This window comes from Melanotaenia boesemani, chromosome 24, assembly GCF_017639745.1.
Source record: "Melanotaenia boesemani isolate fMelBoe1 chromosome 24, fMelBoe1.pri, whole genome shotgun sequence".
Lineage (NCBI taxonomy): Eukaryota > Metazoa > Chordata > Actinopteri > Atheriniformes > Melanotaeniidae > Melanotaenia > Melanotaenia boesemani.
Window position 1 is genome coordinate 22,760,843 of NC_055705.1, and position 19,574 is coordinate 22,780,416.

The 19,574-nt window shown below is 39.5% G+C and overlaps 1 protein-coding gene across 2 annotated transcripts in view; it reads right to left on the bottom strand.

Annotated features, from left to right (window-relative positions):
• LOC121635665 (beta-1,3-galactosyltransferase 1-like) overlaps positions 1-19,574 on the bottom strand; it is a 157,463-nt gene that overhangs the window by 10,339 nt on the left and 127,550 nt on the right. For both annotated transcript variants that reach the window (XM_041978944.1, XM_041978945.1), the window contains exon 3: positions 18,429-18,496. The gene's annotated coding sequence lies outside the window, so the exon portion shown is untranslated. The remainder of the gene's footprint in view (positions 1-18,428; positions 18,497-19,574) is intronic.

Consider the following 19,574-nt stretch of genomic DNA (forward strand, 5'->3'; position numbering starts at 1 on the left):
TTGTGCAAACTGACTAATGTTTTAACACTACTGCCTCTCATCTGAGTCAGTGGCCGAAGTCATAGGACCTTAATGTTGAACCTCATTACAAGCCTATTGGACGGCCAAAGTGTCCAACGTCCACACTCTCAGCACCACCAGAAATAAAATCCACAGCTACCATTCCTGGTACCTGGAGAGAGCATGCCTGGAAAACATCTGTAGATTACCTAAAGGGTAAGCTATCCATCACAGTTTACCCTACAGAGCTACACACAACCGCTACTGAGACACTGATGGTGGTAAAAGCGAAGGCACTCCGCCTTTATCTTTATCAGACTTTTAAGGGTTAAAGCACGCATCCAGTAAGCCTCTCTATGCAGAAGATTTGGGAATCCCACCACCTCTGGGTGAAGCTGAAATCTTTTGAAAATCCCAAAATTTCAATGATACTGCAGAGTCATGATTGACCTGTTTATAATGCAGAGCCATGCATGCACTGTCCATGTTTTGTTTCATATCAAAGTCTTCGCAGAGAAGAAAATCAATTTCTCCACTCATAACCAATGCAGGCAGGCTAGCAGACTGTCACAGTCCATGGTGAGAGGAGAAAGAGTCGGGCAGGTGTTGAAATTTTAAATTGAAATGATGTGGTAGGAGACAATCCAGTCTTAAACAAGAAACTAACAAAACTAGATATGAAAACAATATACAACATGAGGTAGACCCGGATCTGCCCCTGAGCAGAAGAACCAGGATGTATTTAAGCTCTGATGAATAACAAAAGGCAGATGGAGAGTAGGTGTGCAGAAAACAAGGCTAACAGAGAATCCAGTAGTCAATGTGAGTCTCAAGAAAGAGAGAAACAGAGGACATATGTTCACATTTTCTAGGTCTTTCCAGGGTGTAAGGACATAAAGGGAGTCCAGGAGGGGCCCTAGAAGACAACTCTTTTCCTCAAATTATGATAGATGTTTATTTTCGTATCATGCTATTGACAGTAAATCTGTACAATCTGAAGTTTATAAGGCAACATATTCCATTTGGACAAGAAATCCACTTAAATTTATCAACTTTAGCAAATTGTCTCCATTAAAAGATATATTACAAACACAGTAATAAACAAATATTCAGCATCATCCTCATAATTATAATAATTATGAAAAAGAGACTCTGTGTGTGATCATTTTGACTTATTGTTATTTGAGTGATTTCATAGAATTTGTGATATTAGAGGGAGGATTCATCTTTACACCATTATTCTCATTTAACTGAAAAACGTGGGGAAATTATTTTGGTCCAATTTGTTTTCAGGCATCTGTACGAAACGTAACTGTCTTTAAATCTGTGTGATAGTATGTGAAGGTAAACACATCAACATGTAATAATATGACTGGTTTCATTTTAATTATGTAGCCTGTGATTGACAGCAGAGACAGCCAATCACAGCAACAACAACTCTGAGTAGTAAAACTCATCTGCTTCTCCCTGTTTTTACTCCTACCTCTCCACCCACCTCTGCAATCATCTCTCCACCTGTCTCTCCTCCTACCTCTCCACCCACCTCTGCAATCATCTCTCCACCTGTCTCTCCTCCTACCTCTCCACCCACCTCTGCAATCATCTCTCCTCCTGCCTCTCCACCCATCTTCTCTTCCTGCCTTTCCACTTGCCTCCTCCTGTCGCTCCATCTCCTCTCTGAACTGCAGCTTTGATTCCACCCTGATTCACAAGGAAACAAGGTTTTACTCTGTGGCTTTTATCACCATTTTTAATGACTTAATAATTTCTCTGTTACATAAACTTTGACATTGATTCACTTTAAAATAACTCCTAATGTCCTCCTCCTCTCCTCCTCTCCTCCTCTCGTGACTTTCCAACTACAGATACAGCCACCATTAGCACTAGCTAGCTCTAGCTTATAGAGAGTGATTGCGGGTACAACCAGTCACATTAGCAAGAAATGAAAGAGCAGAGCCAATCATATCAGCTAAAGTGGGCTGTAAGGAAGAACTTTGTTGCAGATAGAGAGCAGCACAGCACTGATCTCTACGCTGCTGAAGCTGACATCTTAGACCTTACTGGACATTAGTAGAGACATTAGTTCATTTCATCCCTACCCAATTCAACACCCCTGAGCTTGAGGCAGTTCAGTGTTTTTTGATGAGTTGTAGGGATCTAAATAGGTGAAGAAAAACACACGAGTAAGAGAAGATCTTAGCCATATTTCAGATTTGGATGAGAAATGTTTAGGGCTTGTGAACAAAATATTTGGATAAGTTAAAGTCCAAATCAAGAAATATTACCAATTTTTTATTTCTCAAGTAGGAAACCAGGGATTTAGATTACATACTTCCTGTGCTTTTATCTCCAAATGCTATCATTTCAGTCTGATTTAAGAAACTGAAACCAGATCTAGATGTAGAATCAGCTACAGAGTGTATTCAGCTTTAGTTTTCATCAAACCGCTGCATCTACCACCCCTGTAATCATACTTAAAGGAGACTCTTCTCCCTGACTGAGGACTCTCAAGACAAGCAGTGAAAGAAATCCTGACGCCGTCTCCTCATGCAGCAAATGTCTAGGGAAAAAAAACAGCACTTGAACACACCACAAAGACCCTTTCAGATCCCAGCTATGATGCCTGTGATGCAACGCTTCAATACGTTAGGGACCAGAAGTCTATTATTTGATCCGGGAAACAGGGAGAGAGCATCGAAAAATGATTAGTTTAGTCTTTTTAATCTGACATTTTGTACTGAAGGGTGTTTTGATGTGCTTAGAATAAAAATAAAAAAGATCATGTTGATTGTTTTATACATTTGTCTTTTTTTTTAACCTTCACGAATCCAAAAAAATTAAACAGGTAAGTACATTAATGTGAAGACTTCATTTAAAAATAAAGAAAATAAAAAAAAGACACAGCTGTATAAACAGTGACTTCAAAGAGCTTCAAAGAGTGTGTTTGCTTGGCGTATGGAAGCAGTGATAAACCCCAAAGTATGTTAATGCTCTAACCCACCAGTGTGTGCCTTAAGGTTTAAAATGAATTTGTTGGCTTCATGCTTGAGCCAGGAGGGTCGCAGTATCTGCACTTTTGTAACGCTGTGGTATTGACGGACTAATTGCAGCCCAATTTCCTACGCTGCAAAGTTCATTCGTTTTTTTTTATTTTCAGGATTTAATGCACATTGCATAAATGTTAAAAAAATTCTGCATCAAAACAATTAGTCAGTTTTTTTTTCCTTACAAAAAAATCCCCACATTTCAAATGTGGCCCCATGCAATTTAACACGTCAGGTATATGAGGAAGACATATTTTACATGGGAAAAATGGTTTTGGAACACTTTCAAGATAATAACATGTGAAATACTTGTAAACTCCCAAATAAAAACCCATTTACATCACATGTGAAAGTGATAGAAGAACATATGAGACATATATATAAATTCTACTGTAAAACCCAAATAAATCCCATGTGAAACCCATGCAGTTTGATATTGTCATACATGTAAAACTTGAACATACGAAACCACATATTACCATGAAAATATTCCAAAACCCTGTTGCACATGTGCAAAACGTGTTTTACATGAGCAAAATATATATGGGGTCATGTGAAATATTTTTTCTGGACAACACAGCAGGCTTCTCCTTGGCTGTTCTGAGGCCACCAGCTCTAGCTGGGGCATCACTTCAGGGCATTTAAAGGCCTTTGGGTGCTTGGATTGGGACACCCCCTATGGTCACAGAAACTTTACAATCATAGACTTTTCTGAGGCTAGGAGAAGTTCCTGCAGTTCCAAGGTGACATTGTGCCACAACCCACAAGGCCCAAACATCTACCGCTAATCTCCAAGTACCAGATACTCAGATTCATGCATTTCTGCATCCATGTATTCACCTGCATCCCGTCTACAGGGGTCCCTGATTGGGATGTGGGGGATGTGGGGTCATGAGAACTTTTAAAAGATGTAAATCATCAATCAGCTATGTTGCCTTTACAATCAAGTGACCTCTATGATGAAGCGCAAAAAGCTGGAAGGCTACAGAGATGTGGGAGTTTCGGTCTCGTTTAATGTTGCACCCCATAATTGATTGCAGCCATTAGTGCAGCGTGGATTGACCTTGCTCGTGGGGGGGTCATGGCGGTGGGCATGTGAGTCAGCGAGGGAGCCAGAAAACAAGCTGGTGAAACAGACTGTATTGTCTGCTCTCCGTCTTGCATTGGAGGCACATGAGCGTACGAGACAAGCTTGCAGTGCAGGCACATCTGAAGGTAAATAAATCATATCCCGATCTCGGGGCTGACATCTTACATTCTCACTGCCTGCTTCTAATGATTGGCAGAAGAAAACAACAAGCTGCCTCCATCACTCGGGGTTTTTATGACTCCTGATCCAAGGAATGCTGTCAAAATGTTCAGTTCTTTACAACGCGATATTATGATGTGGTAATGGAATTTGAAAGCGAGGCATGACCTGTAAATACCATTCAATGGCAAAAAAATAAATAAATAAACAAGTGGATAATGGATAGAAAAAAGACGGAAAGCCTGCGTGTGCTTTATGATTACAGAGCAAACAGCCTCCCTGAGGGAAGCAGCCCAATCACTGTGTCCCTAAAAACAAAACACACTTCAAGGCCGGTGAGTGTGTGAATACCACAACGCTGAAGGAAGGAAAGTCGGAGTAATGTGCCACTGTGTTTGAGAAATAAATCTCAAGGTTTTGCATCGTCTTTGTATCCCTGGCCCTAATTCAAACATATCCAGTGTACATACGTTTTTCTGCTGTCTGCAGCTCAAAACTACCTTATCTCAAGCTCCTGCTGCGTAGAATGAGATAAGCTCGACAGAGGGTTCATAACTGTCACCAGTAAAGCCTGAAAAAAATACTCTGTGTTTTTGATCCTCTTTTCCCCCAGTCTTTCTCAAACTCTAAAACCCATTATGCCAACTTCTAAACACTGAAAAGGGGAATTATTGTATGAGGAATTCAACAGCAGCAGCTGGATTGGCTCACATCCCACCTAAAAATGAAAGAGGTACAATAAGGATGTCAGAACTAGAAGGCTCCCAGTCCGCCATCAGCTCTATTTTTGTTTACGGCACAGTGAGAGACTCAATGATTGTTGAAGAGCAGCACAACCAATCGTATAATCAGTATTATGGGCCACAGGCTGGACACCCTGGGCTTAGCAGAAAGCCTCTGAATGCAAAGCAGCTTAGGAGTGACAGAGAAAATGGGATATCAATAGCGTCCAGCAGATTTGGCTGCTGTACAGAAGCCTGATGCTCCATCCCCACTTCAGGGCTGACTTGAACCCAAACTGTGCAGGAGGCATATGGGTTTGCAGCCAAGTGGTGCAAACAGACACTTGTCGAACAGGACATCGTACTGGAGACTCAAACTTCTTGAAAGTCAGTTTAGTTCCCTGCACTGTCTGAAACTTTGCTTAGAAAACTTGTTTGAAGTAAGCGGAGACCTCCACAGCTACAGTCATGAAAAAACAAAGAACATCCTAAGACTTCTATAAAAGCCAACGTTTTGTCAGTTGCTGCTCTGAAGCATCCAGGTGTATATTCTTGTTCAATGCCAAGGAGGAAAGACATCAGCAATGACCTCTGAGAAGCAACAGTTGCTGCTCACTGGTCTGGGAAGGGTTATGGGACCATCTCTAAACTTCTATGAGTGATAATTCACAACAGGAAATGTTAAAAATAAGAACAAAACAGTAGCAAATCTTCCCAGGAGTGGAAATCTTGCAAGTTCAACTCAAGGTCAGACTATGCAATGCTCAGAGAAACTATAAGAGACCGAGAGCGATACCTCAGACTCCCCAGGTTCAGTTATCATGTGTGGGGGAGAAATGTGGGCTGCATCTGCTTAACCAATCACTGTGACCTATCAAGCTATTTATAAAATAACTAGGGCTGGGCATGTTAACACATTAATTAATTAACGTAATTATTTTTTTATTGTGCGTTAATGCAGTTTTTTTTTTCGAGTTCTTGCTACTGGCTCTGAACCCAGAGAAGAACTTCATGCAGAGGCTGCATCCAGGCCTCTTCCTCCATGTCTGGTCCTGCTGCAGCGGTGCTGATGTCATCAGGAGAGAGCGGCTTTATTAACATGAAGAGATGTTTTCTGTCTGGAACTTAGTAAAGAGGAAAAAGAACCAACATTTCTCTTTGTGCATCTAAACTGATGCAGATGGGCAGAACATTGTGATTTTTGGATGGGAAACTGCTTCCAAAAGGTGAGAAACTTTTTTTTTTTTATTTAACTAATTGCAGTTTTATCCTGGTGGATAGAACTTTTGAGGCCAGTCAGCAAAGGTAAGACGTGTTTTCTGACTGTTTTCCAAACGTGAAGCATAAATTGGGCCTTCTACGCCTCTGGTTCGGTGAATCTTGGTCATAGCGAGATGAAACTTCCAGTTGTGGAATCTGTGAGATGTGAGCTTTCAGTAGAGGAGCCGTTTGTTCGTGTTCATGCCGTCTGAGCCATAATTTGTGTTTATATTTTTCTTTAGAATTTGTGTACCTAGTCTTTTAATTGTTTATTGTCTTAACTGTTTGGTGGACACAGAAATTGTTTTACTGAGCTGGTAGCTGAAATTCTGGACTTTCTGTGGATAGCACACATGTGTGTAGTTACATTTACAGACCTGTAAAACCGGATGTTAACCCCTTAACTCCCATTAGCGGAGGGTGCAGACACAAGAGGTAAAACTAAACAGTCAATCCAAGAATGCAAAGTTAAAGAAATTATATCCAGAAACCTGGATAATGAAGCAGTGAAGGTGCATGGAAGGAAGTTATTGTGCATATTGTGAATATTTCTCTCTCCTCACCATCTAGAAGCTGTGAGATTCTCATCCTGCTTTCTGTCTGTTCACCTGATGCTGATATTCATCACATATTGTTCCTTCTGTGTTTAGAAGGAAGCAGCTGTGTTGAGCACTACAGTCGATGTCCAGAACAAAGAAGAAGAAGCAGCTGCCTAGAGTCCCCCACGCTGGATCTTTTTATGGCTCCTCCTGAGAATCTTCGTGATCTCCTCCACCGTCACCGTGTTTGTGATTGTCTGAAACTGACGTCTGAACTCGGAGGTGAACTCTGATCTCTGCTGGGTGAATTGTTACCAAAAAAAAGAAAAGAAAGGAGAGAAAATTAAGTGAGAATCAACTGCTTCCTGATTTCTTTGAGAAGAGGACGAACACTGAGCTGAAGAATGCAGGGATTCATTTAGGGACAACACCCATTAAATATCAGGAATTCATCAGAATTATTAACAGCAATCATTTGACTCTGAAAAGTTAAAACAGTTGGACATTGTATGGATATTTTATCTCTTTCCCAGTGATCAACTAGCACATATTTAGTATCAGTGGATTCTCTGGGATCTCAGGATTGAGAAGAAGCTGTTGTCATCGCTCCACCTGAAAAACTGAATTCAACAGATCTAAAGAACCATCATGTTAAGTGATCCTGGGTTAAAACTGATCAAATGAAACAAGAAGAGAATTTTCCAACTTTAAGGCTGTACTGATGAATAAGAGTCTGATGGTGCATGTAAGTCAGATTTAATGTCTTATAATAAGCTATCGGGCTGTAGGAGCCTGTGTGTAGCTACACCCCTTTCTGCAGGATTCCTTTCATCAGATGCACCACTCAGCACATAGAGCATGCCACAGTAGGTGGGAATTTCCTTTTCAAAATGTAGAAGGCGCAGCAGGCCATAAGAAAAAGGATCCTAGGATGACCCTTTTCCCCCTTTAGCCACGGCACCATGAGGATGCGTTCATGGGACCAGGCTGCAGGCTGCTGTCCAAGTTCAGGAGGATTTAATGACCCGTTTGTACATAAAATGATTTTTATATGATTAAAGTCTCACTGTGTGGTTATTACTTTAAAAATGAGGTCAGTCAGGTTAAAGTGCATGTATTATTTTTTTGTTTCCATTTATTCTTGTGGAATTATATTTATTTTTTTCCTTGTCTGTCTTACATCTGACTGAATCTGTTTGCACATGGCTTGTAAGTTGTGACCTTTTATCAAAATTTTTTGGTTGTTTACTTGCAAAGTCAAAGTTGGTGTTCAGCAGTCCAAGAGGAAATATACAAACAATTTTACCATCCACGCACACGTTTGTGCAGTACAACTAACAAATGTGAGAAGATTTGTGAGAAAATGTTGGTGAATGAGGATCTCTGATCCCAAACACAGCTGCAGATCTACAACAGAATGACTGGAAAAGAAAAGAATCAATATGTTTACATGATCCAGTCAAAGTCCAGACCTCAGCCTGATTAAAATGCTGTGGTGGGACCTTCAGAGAGCTGCAGAAACAAAAAGCTGGAAACAATTTCTTCAAGTTACTGCAGCTATCGGTGGTTCGGCACAATATACATGAGATGTACTTAGTTTTTCTACAGTAAACAGTGACAGGGTTTTTTATTTATCTCAGATTGTACTGAACTCAATTCAAGAACTGGTTTGGCTGGATTATTTTTAGTATGTCCTAAAATAAAGATGTTGCATGACTGTATATGTAGGTTAAAGAAGAGAATAAAGTGTGAACGCTAATGGATGAAAAAGGAATGTGTTTTATTTGTCACTGTCTGAAAACTTGACATTTCTGAGGTTGTTAGAAGAGGTTTTTCATGCTAAAAGCTTCACCCCCACCAGCTAGACCTGCACCCTGAATGCTAAGCTCCCTTATAAATTGTCCATGACAACTTGATTCATGCAGGTAATACATTTCACTGTCCGACTGGGTGACATTGTGGTTATACAATCTGTGCTCAGCGCTGCATCAGGGTGAGTGGGGACAATGCTCCAACACAGGAATTATGATAATCCCACTGATGCATACTCAGCTCTGAAAATGAAACATTACGCTACACCAGCTGTGAGGACAAGTGCAGCAAGGACAAAAAAGTGAGATTTTTTAAGGTAAAAGCAGTTAAGGACTCCGTGGGAAGAGGAAGGTGGGATAACCTTTAGAGATGTGGCTGTAAAAGTCAGACTTAATCGTACTGATGAAATGCGTCAGCTGAAGTCGCTGGAGAGCCCCAGCAGCTTGGGACTAGACAGTGCTTTCTTTTTATAACTTTAACATGATCCATGCTGCAGTTTCGCTGAGCACACTCTACCGTGGCATGGTGCACAAGCACATGCTCCCACCAGGAAGCCATTTTTCCTGCGTCAGGGACTACGTGCAAGCTTCTGCAGTGGAAGGGCTAAAAGCACCAGTATGAGACGTTTGCACTGCAGCACAACCAAAACTTATTGTGTTTATCTTTCTGTTACTAGCATCATAAAAGCCCGATAAAGATGTAATAAAACACATCAACAACTTCCATTTATTCGTAGTAAAAACAGAAATTTAACCCTACTATTTCTGAGACATACTGCATTACTTTATGGTAAAAACTTGTCTCTGTCATCTGATTCTTTCAGTCACTAATCACAGCTGGTGACCACAGGACATTGCTTCCCAAGCATGTCCCACTGGGAGGGGGCCTCGCGGGAAGCCCAGGACACTTTGGAGGGACTGTGTCTCTCGCCTGGGTTCATCCACGATGAGCTGGAAGAAGTCGTCAGGGGAGACAGAAGTCCGGGCACCTCTTATTTAGCAGTTGCCCTAGCGACCGGACCTCAGATAAGTGGCGGAGGATGGATGGGTGAGTTAAGAGTCCCTGGAGACCCAGGGTCTATACAACAAAGCAAAATTAATGTCTTATCGAGTCGTTTTCAGGTTAGTTTGCTTTTTGAGGTTGTATCACCATGGTAACTGATGCTGTAAACTTAAGGAATCACCACATACGGAAGCCTCGCCTCTGTACCGATTCATCCTCTATTTATTAATTCTCATGGTGGGGACTGTTTGTCATCCTTCCTTCCTGCTTTGGCTGCAACAGCTGTGTTGCTCTTGATCCTGTCAGGAATATGATACAATCATTTATATGTCGTCAACTCTGCCTGTTTACCTCTGGAAATATCCAGAGTCGATCTACAGCTCTTCACAGCTTTGCTTTAAAATCCGGCCTTTTTAAATAACATGAAGTAATTTATCTGATCTAGATCTAGATTTAGATCAGGTTATCTGGGAAACATACAAAGCAACTATAAAACAAACCAAAAAGCAATCACTATGTCAGAAACCTGCTGTGGAAGTGCATTCACACAAGCTGATCTTTTCCTCCTCTTCCTTCAAAATGTGAGTTTCAAGCAGCTTGGCTCTGATGAGTTTATCATATCTTTAGACGGCTTCTCGGGAGGTTTCTCTGCATTTTTATGCTGCTTTCATTAGATCCACTGATAAAGCACCGATAAAGATGTTAGAGGACACGGCACCATGTTTAAATCATAAATGCAGCAGCTACAGAAGCACTAATAAAGATGAGTGACAGACTCAGATCCAGACATGCAGGTGTTAATGATCCAAGACAGAAGCCTCCACATCTAACATCTCCCCGGTGAACGATCTCCTCTCTCCCTTCCTGCTCTTCTGTCCGAATGGTGGCTGTTTCTGCAAGGACAAAAAGCCCCTCCCCACGTGGATCCACCCCAGCTCTCAGTGATGTGAGCTGCATGCAAAACACACCATTCACATGAAGTGTTTCACTGCAAAACTGAGCCAACCATCAACTGACAGAGAAAGAGCCACTTTAGCTGATGATGGATTGGAGGAAAAATTAGGAATGAGTTATGATCCAATTTAGTTACAAATGGGCAATTTCAGCACTTTGCTGATAGAATTAGATCACTTGTGAGTACACCATCCCCTCTACTTGAAGAATAATGAATATGCTTTGAGTGTTATGTTCTGTGTAAAACATCTTCAGGTTGTTGTTGCTTGCTGTCCTGGCTGCAGCTAGCCATGAGGCAGGGATGTCCTGCAGGTTGTAGTTGTTTCCCTGCTTCAGCATACCTGACTTGTGAGCCCCATTTAATCTGAATCAGGTGTGTTGGAGCAGGAAACATCTACAACCTGCAGGACATCGGAGGCATTAACGTTGCTAGCCCTTCTGCTGGTTACTCCTCATCTCCAGGTTTTACAATTCACCATTGGCCAAAATTACTCCTGGATTTCCTGGTGTAGACATTAGAGTTTTATACTGTCTCCTTATTGGAAATTTAATACATATCTAATTTTGAGGGAGATTTTGTGACTCTCCAGTTGACACTCCTTTAATATAGGACCTGATTGTGTAGATATAAATGTTACATTAGCAATGGTTTGATTAAATCTTTGTTAAAATTGGGTTCCAATTTCCATGATTCAGTATTTATACATGTATGTATACTAGTATGTTTGCATGCAAGCGCCCATCATATAACAACATTGTCATGTAACTAGGGCTAAAATATGTACATAGAAGTAAGTAATATAAGTAAGAAGTAATATACAACATTAAAAATATCAGCTGAAGAAACTTTGTGCAATTACTAAAAAGTGTTCTGCAAACTTTCAGAAGATAAGCCCCCCACCCCCTCCATGTCGATTCCTGAAACAAAGTCATCTGAACAGACATGCTTCTGTGCACACAACTAATTTACCTGTGAAAGCATCTGGAGGGAGCTTATTGGGTGGGAGGATTAGCACTCGTGCATACGGTAACATATTGAGCGGTGCAGCTTGCTAGCAGCAGTAATTCTCTGCAGAGGGCGAAGCGAGGAGTTATCAGGTGCAGCATCTCAGCACCGGCAGACAGCTACAGCATGAAACAGACTGAATACATCCCCAGCATACAGCAGGGCGCAGACAACTGCACCTGTCTAGATAACACCTGCAACTCCAGGCTGCACTGATAGTGTTGGGGGGGGATTTTTATCCAGCTCACCCTTCCGCTTCATGTGTGAAAAACACTGGATATTGCAGGTACATGTGCACTTCAAGTCGTCACTTTGAGCTGGCCGAGCTCCTGTTAGTGATTTCTGTTGGATTTAAGAGCCAAGTGGATGTCGGCTGAAGGGTCCGGTGGTAATTACCTCACATCCCTGCACACACACACAGGTATAAATGTACACACAATTGCAGGAAAACACGGTACTGCTGATGGCAGCACAGATCAGGACATGCAGCTTCAGCACTTCTTCTTGTAAATAACACACAAACAAAAACACACTTCACCGGTGTTTCCAGAGCTGACTTTAACCTTTCTGCCCTCTTTTTTGAACATTTTCTTTAAACTTGAAGATCATTTTGGCTGCATCACAGCTCATGACATGAATGTTAGCAAGAATCTCTCATTTTTTATTTCAGTTTATTTATTTTTTTCTCTCTCATGTCTTTTATACACTGTTGATGCATTTTACTCCCTTTAGTGACCTTTGTGGCCAAAAATGTCAATGCACAAAAAACCTGCTATAAAATCATCAAACATTCACAATTCTTTCTACTTTTTGTTCATAAATCACTTAAATGACAATTTTGGGGATTTTAACCCTTTAAAAGGATTTTGAATTAGCTCATCCTCACTAATATAAATATTTATAAATACTTAGATAAAGTTTAGTGGGTAAATATTATTGACAAGACTTAAATACTCACAGTGTTCTTTTTATTTTCTTCAGTTTTTGCCAATAATTTGCAAAAGTGGAAAGAATGCCATATATATATATATATATATATATATATATATATATATATATATATATATATATATATTAGTGCTGGGCAGCGATTAAAATTTTTAATCGCGATTAATCGCATGACATGCTGCGATTAATCGCGATTAATTGCATGGTTACACGCAAAATGTCTCTGTCCTTTAAAAAAAAGGCCTACAGGTATAAAAAGAAAATGCAGTAAGTTTTGGTTTAAAAACACGACATCAGGCGTCTCCAACCTGCAACTCTGGAGCTGCAAGTGTCTCTCTGGACCTTCCACAATGTCTCTAAATACATGGCTAAAATATTTTTTTAAATCTATCTTTCTTGTCATTCAGTTGGAAACCACAGACTTTTTTTTTTCTTTCTTTTACATCATTTTCCACAAATATCTACATTCCTTAGCAGAAAGTCTGTCTATCCTCTTTTTTTTAATAAAGGTTTTATGTTTTTCTTTATTTTAAAACTTTAAAAATGGAAATAAAAATGTGGTTCTTCAAAAATAACAAACATCCTATGGTGGCTCTTCATTAAAAATATATATTAACTCACCTTTTTGAAAAGTCTCGTAACATTTGCGTCTCTAAAGGAGTTTATTTAGCTGGCTGAGGGAAAAGTGGCTCTTTGGATTGGAAAGGCTGCAGACCCCTGCACTAAACACATAAACAAGTTTAGCAGCAATTTTCAGATAAAATATTTCTCCATATATTTTTATAAAATCAAATATTTATGAGAAAGAAGGACGAAATGTTCAGGATTTACTAACTAAAAGGTAAAAAGTCAGCAGGATGGATTTAAAGCTGTGAAGCTGCTTCCTTCTAAACACAGAAGGAACAATATGTGATGAATATCAGCATCAGGTGAACAGACAGAAAGCAGGATGAGAATCTCACAGCTTCTAGATGGTGAGGAGAGAGAAATATTCACAATATGCACAATAACTTCCATCCATGCACCTTCACTGCTTCATTATCCAGGTTTCTGGATATAAATTCTCTAAACTTTCACTTTCAGCCTCCGCTACCGGGAGTTAAGGGTTAACATCTTGTTCCGGGTGTAACGTCAGGTCTGTAGATGTAACTATAAACATGTGTGGTATCCACAGAAAGTCCAGAAAATTAACCATTTAAATGCCTGGGTGATTACATAAATTTTTAATAAAAGAAATGAGGATCTTTGTGGCCAAAAAATGCCTCCACTTCCATTTAACATGCATATTTTAATCTCACAGTCCTTCCAGGTTAATGCCAGTCATATTTAATGTCGGAAGAAAAGACATCTTTACTGGATTCCACCAGATTCAAATGTTTTCACACAGGCAGTAAAAATGATGCAATTTTTCAAACCAATCTGGTATTTAAAGTTGATGATTAAATGTTTTAGCATTTTGAGCTGCTCTGAAGTTGTTTAAGTGATTTATGAAAAAAGAAAACAGAAACAAAAATGGATGTTTGATGATTTAATAGCGGTTTTTTGTCCATGTACATTTTTGGATAGAAAGGTTCCCAGAGGCTTTGTCCATGTAAAGCTAAATAATTTCCGACAATAATAAGCTATATTTGGCAAGTAAAGTGCATTTTAGGATGGAGACTGTTTTGGCTGTTTGCCACAGATGGAAGTCTAATCTTAATAAAGTGCTCCATGTGTGAGTGTGTACACAATGAAATCCCCTTCGGAATTAAACAGAGTTCAGGTTAAAGGATTTACATAAGCAAATTTATAATTACCTGCAACTGAAAATGATTAAACTAAGATCTATAATCAGCTTATACACACTAGCCTGTCCTGGAAGTCTAATTAATTTAGAAAGCCGATAAGTACATGCTGTAAATGAGATGTTAATTAAAAAATTAAAAAGTACCTGACACACTCAAGTCAAAACTCACAATCAGAAAGAATATTTTTATGAAACTTAACTGAGGCTTTCCTGAAATAGAGGCCAACATTTGCTTCTTCTGTGTAGGTGTGTCAAGGTTTTGGGCCGTTACTTGGTCAAAATGAGCATTATATGAAGTTTTAATAAACTGAGATTGTAAATTTTTCCATTTTTGACCTTTGATGGAGTCAGAAAATGAATAAGATCAGTAAATATAAAATAACAGTTGCAAATGCAGGAAGAATACTTCCTTTGTAAGTGATCTAATAATGAGCGGAGACACTGGTTTCAGTGTAAGCCTCTCTAGCAGCTGAAAACAGGAAATCAACTTTTACACTTATAAAAGAAAGTCAGAATCAGAAGGTAAAAATGTATAAGAACAGCATAAAAAACAACCATCTGTTCCCCACCAGGTCCATCCTTACGACTTCCACGGGAATAAAGAGGATGAGTAGCAGCCAGGAGCCGATAATCAAACACACTCTACCTGCAGGTGCTCCTGATGATTGTCTGCTGTGTTTTTACAGGCTGTCTTATATCATAAAGCTCCTCTTGGCAAAGCAAACAGGATGACAGCCAGACCATCATTCTGCTGTCATGATGCTGGACAGGACAAGGTAAATGAAAAAAGAATCAAATGCACTCAACTGACTCATCAGGCTCTTCATTTAGTTTCACTCAGAGCTTCAATTTTAGTCTAATTTAGCAATCATAAGTCATTTGTATCTACATTTTTTCTTTTTTTAAATCTGTCTTATTTTTGTGCATATTTTCATAAAAAAGTATAGTCATGCTTAATCTTTAAATCAAACCTTTAAATTAACAACTGAACACAGAACCACACCACGCAAAACAAGTAAAAAAAGACCAAAGTCTGAACCTTATGACACTAAATTAGCTAAATTCGTCTGTACCACTACTCTTCCTTTATCACACAGGGGTGTGATCCTCGTCTTTCCTTGTATGGAATTGACTGTATAATGTGCCCATCAAAATAAAGTCCAGCTCCGTCTAAAGATTTCTGCTCTTAGACAGGAATCAGTTCTTCTGCTTTACTAGAAAGAATCAACTCTTAGAGCCAGTTCGCTCATGAACGACCCATCACCGCTGGGTGTAAACAACTCTCTACAGCAGTCCACAAACATCAACACTGACTTGCTCCATGAATTTAGTCTGAAGATCCTGCAGGCATCTGCAAACATTAATCATTTTTATTACATTCGGATGATAAAAGGAACTGAAGGAGGGCTTTATTTCTTTTTCCAGTGACTAAATGAATGTCTCCTCCACTGCTCTTTACTTGCTCTGACAATAAGATTCATATCTACGACATGAGGATACAGGAAAAGAAATGGATAACAACCAAAATGATCTGCCCCCTCCCTTCCTTATGCATAACCTGCATGAATGACAGGTCTGCCGTGACAACCGGCGGTTCGGCTGCCCACAGCTGCCTCAGGCCCTCCGTGGTGAGGTTGCTACCTCCACAGCTAGCATGAGGTTGTGTCAGAGGCCATGCTGCTCAGCGTACCCCTCGGTACATAAATTATTTCACCTGTCAGAGAAGCTTAGCGTCAGCTTCATTTTCAGTGCATGTGTGCGTGAGAACGGTGAGGGCAGAGAAAAGTGTGGCTACCGTTAGCGGAGCCCGCCTTCGACCGAGTCCTGACAGATCTACACAAGCTAGTTTTATTATTCAGTCAGCCTGTCATACGCGGTTTAGCTTGATATATCTGCCTTCAGACATGTACACTCCCCCACATACAGCAGATCGCAGCTACCTTTTAACTTTTAACCTCTGGCAAACCCATCCGTTCTGGCTGGAGGAGACTCAGAGAGGCATTAACCTCAAATTGGGCTTTTCTTTCTGAGGTTAATGTAGAAGCAAGGCCAGAATGTTTAGATGTGTTTCTATGATTTACAGCAATGGTTCTAAAATGGAGGAAGACGAACCCCTTGGAGACTCTCCAAGAGAAAATAAATAATGTTTCCCATCTTTCCCTTATTCTTTTTCTTCTCTGGACTAAAATAAAGGGGAAAATGAGGTTTTTATGCTGATAGTTCGGCTGATTGGACTGAGCTGAATTTGGCCCCTAAACTAAAATGTAAATTGACACCCTGGTTTAGGGGGTAGTGGACTGAAAAATGATTCTACAAATGTTGAAAAGGGTTGGAGAACCACTCACTAACAGCAGCTTTAAAAAAACATGTCACCCCGCACTGGTGTTACCATGGTAACTAGAGGTGTAAATCCCAACTTTGGTCATGAAATGATTGAATATTTGCTGATATCCTAGATTCTACCATCATATGATTTAGATTAGATTAAATTCAGGAGGCATAAATACTGATTTAACACGACCACTTCCTTTCATTAAACATCACAAAAGCAACTAAAACCGAAATATAAAGACTTTTAACTGTAAAACAATCTGCTCTTCGATGTAAAACAAACTGATTAAAATGTTAACATCATGGAAAAGAAAACTAAAAGAATATATTTCTATTTGTAAAATCAGGATAAAACTTTCCTCTGATTTAGTCTCAAATGAAAATTTTCATTACATAGTTGTAATAATCAGGTTAGTACAGTCTGACTTTTCTAATAAAACCATCATAAAGCAGAAATAACTTAATTAAATAAGATTTCAGTTTGGATTGATGTGATTGGATCGTTTATCCTTGAATCAGTGTTGCTATCTTCCACTGTTAATAACAACAATAATAACAAATAATCCCAAATATATTCATATATTTATAATATTTTCCTTATTAAATGAAATTATTTAGCTTTTGTTAGGTCAGAACATGTTCTTCTTAAACCATGTCTTACAAATATTTTAAAGTTCGATTCTATGAAACTACTGGATCATTTATCGTTGAATTGATCCATCGATGTGTTGTTGCGTCCTGGGCAGAGAGGAATAAACAACATAAACCTGCAGAGGAGCTCAGATTCTGACCACATGGTTGGATTCCTGATGAAGGATTTATCTGTGGACAGGGTTATCTGGTGTGGACTGGCTGCACCTCCAGCTGACCGATCGTCTGTGAATACCACTTCAATGAGCGCTTTTCAGACATTTCCGCCTCCAGGCCAGACTCTGACAGAGCCTCCCTTTGTTGACCAGATAAGGAAGGAGGCACAGGAAAAAGGAAAGCAGGAAACTAAAGGAGAGGAAGGAGGAGAGAAATGAAGTGATGAGGAAATGATGAGGACAGAGTAATGGGGCAGCTCTAAACCCCTCGAGTATGATTTTTACTGTCCCATGCCTCAGAATGGCCGTAATATATCTGCACTGGCTTTAATGGGATGTTTGATCAATACCAGTGACTCAACGATTATTCTGCCAAGTGCTGAGGCTTCAACTTTTAGACCATGTAAATAAAACATCCATCAGACAATTAACACCTCCTTAAAGTATTTCTCTAATTAGGATGAAGGAGACATGAAGTGGAAGAGTTAGAAGGTGAAGTCAGAGTCTCTACAGACACCGATGGATCGTCCGTTGCTCCTCACACTTCCAAAATAACCAGCTGACTGATTACTTCGTCCCCATCTGATCGATGATCAGTCAATGAGTGAAAAACAAACCGGACGGAGCTGAGATACGGGAGCGAAATAAGGAAAAGACAGGAACTTTCAGGATGTGTTGGTCAAAATTAAAGTGATCTCAACCAACTCGAAGCCATGTTTTTATATTTTTAGTCCACCTGTGTTTCTTTTATGTAACTGAATGTCGAAGCTTTTAATCCGAGTCAACATCAGACATGATTTCAGGACAGACTCAGCTGTCAGATTATGAGGCTAAAATGATGAAAAAAGAATCTTATTACAAGTAAAAGTATCATATTTACTTGTAATAAAACAGGACAAAAGAGCAAAATGAACCGTTTTAGCAAAATAACTTCAGTTTTCAGTTTCACTGTTTCGGCTTATTTCTTACCTGATCTGCTCATCAGACGGGTCGAGTTCAGGATACCAGATCGCCTCATGGAGAGCCCTGCCCCCGCTCTGCAAAACATTAAAGAAAAGAAATGAGAGAAACATTAAAACACTTCCACATCTCCAATTAGAAATGCAACTAAACTGAATGTTTTCAACCATGTCAGGACCTTTTTTAAGTCCTGTCTCAACAAATACAAATGATTACCCCTGTCCACACACCTCTGTCCACCCAAAACACTACACATAAAAAAAATAGGCACGTAAATGTGATTTAATCCTCTGGGGTATAACAGGCCATTTTGACTACTTTGGTTTTTACCTTATTTTTCTTATATTTTCTCTTTAAAACAGTTTACCTGCCTTGTTTGTTTTTTTTAGCACTACCACACATTTTTTTTTTCATTGTGACCTCTTGTATTAACACACTGGACCTAAAATCACATAAAAAAAACATCAAACACAAGCATGAAAAGTTAGATTTATTAATGTAAAACCAACAAACATGTTTCACAAACCATTTTTTAAAACACAGAATGCAGATATAAATAGTTCATTTTGAATACTTAAAACAACAAAGTTATAAACAACTATTTACTTCAAAATGCAGCAAATGTCTCAGGAGGTTTTTGTTAAAATATTTACAAAAATATCAGTTTTCACCATAACATGCCACAGAAATGATTTATTTTCCTCCATAAACCAGTTCCTGTCCACTCAAAGACAGAAGACGTCGCAGGTTTGACATGTCCAGGGTGAGTTAGTCCTCCTGTCCACCAGGAGGCAGCACTTTAATCTGCTTTTGGTAGATTACTACCTCAACTTTTCCTCTTTCACAGTAACTAAACATGTCACATAATTTTCTGATTGGTTGATGTGGTGCATTTTTCCACCAATAGGAAAAGAGATTTTCTCACTTGCAAGTAGAAATGGAATTTGTGGCTCTTTGAAGGCAGCTGGATCCTTTCAAAGAGCCATTCAAAATACTGGCTCGTTCTCAAGTAATTTATTTAGTTAGAATTCAATAAGGGAGAACTCATTTTGTTATTAAGAAAATGAACACGGGTAAGAATTAGAAAGTAAGATTTGGATCAGGATAACTTAAACTACTGCCCAACTAGGGTTGGGCATCGTTTGAATTTGAATG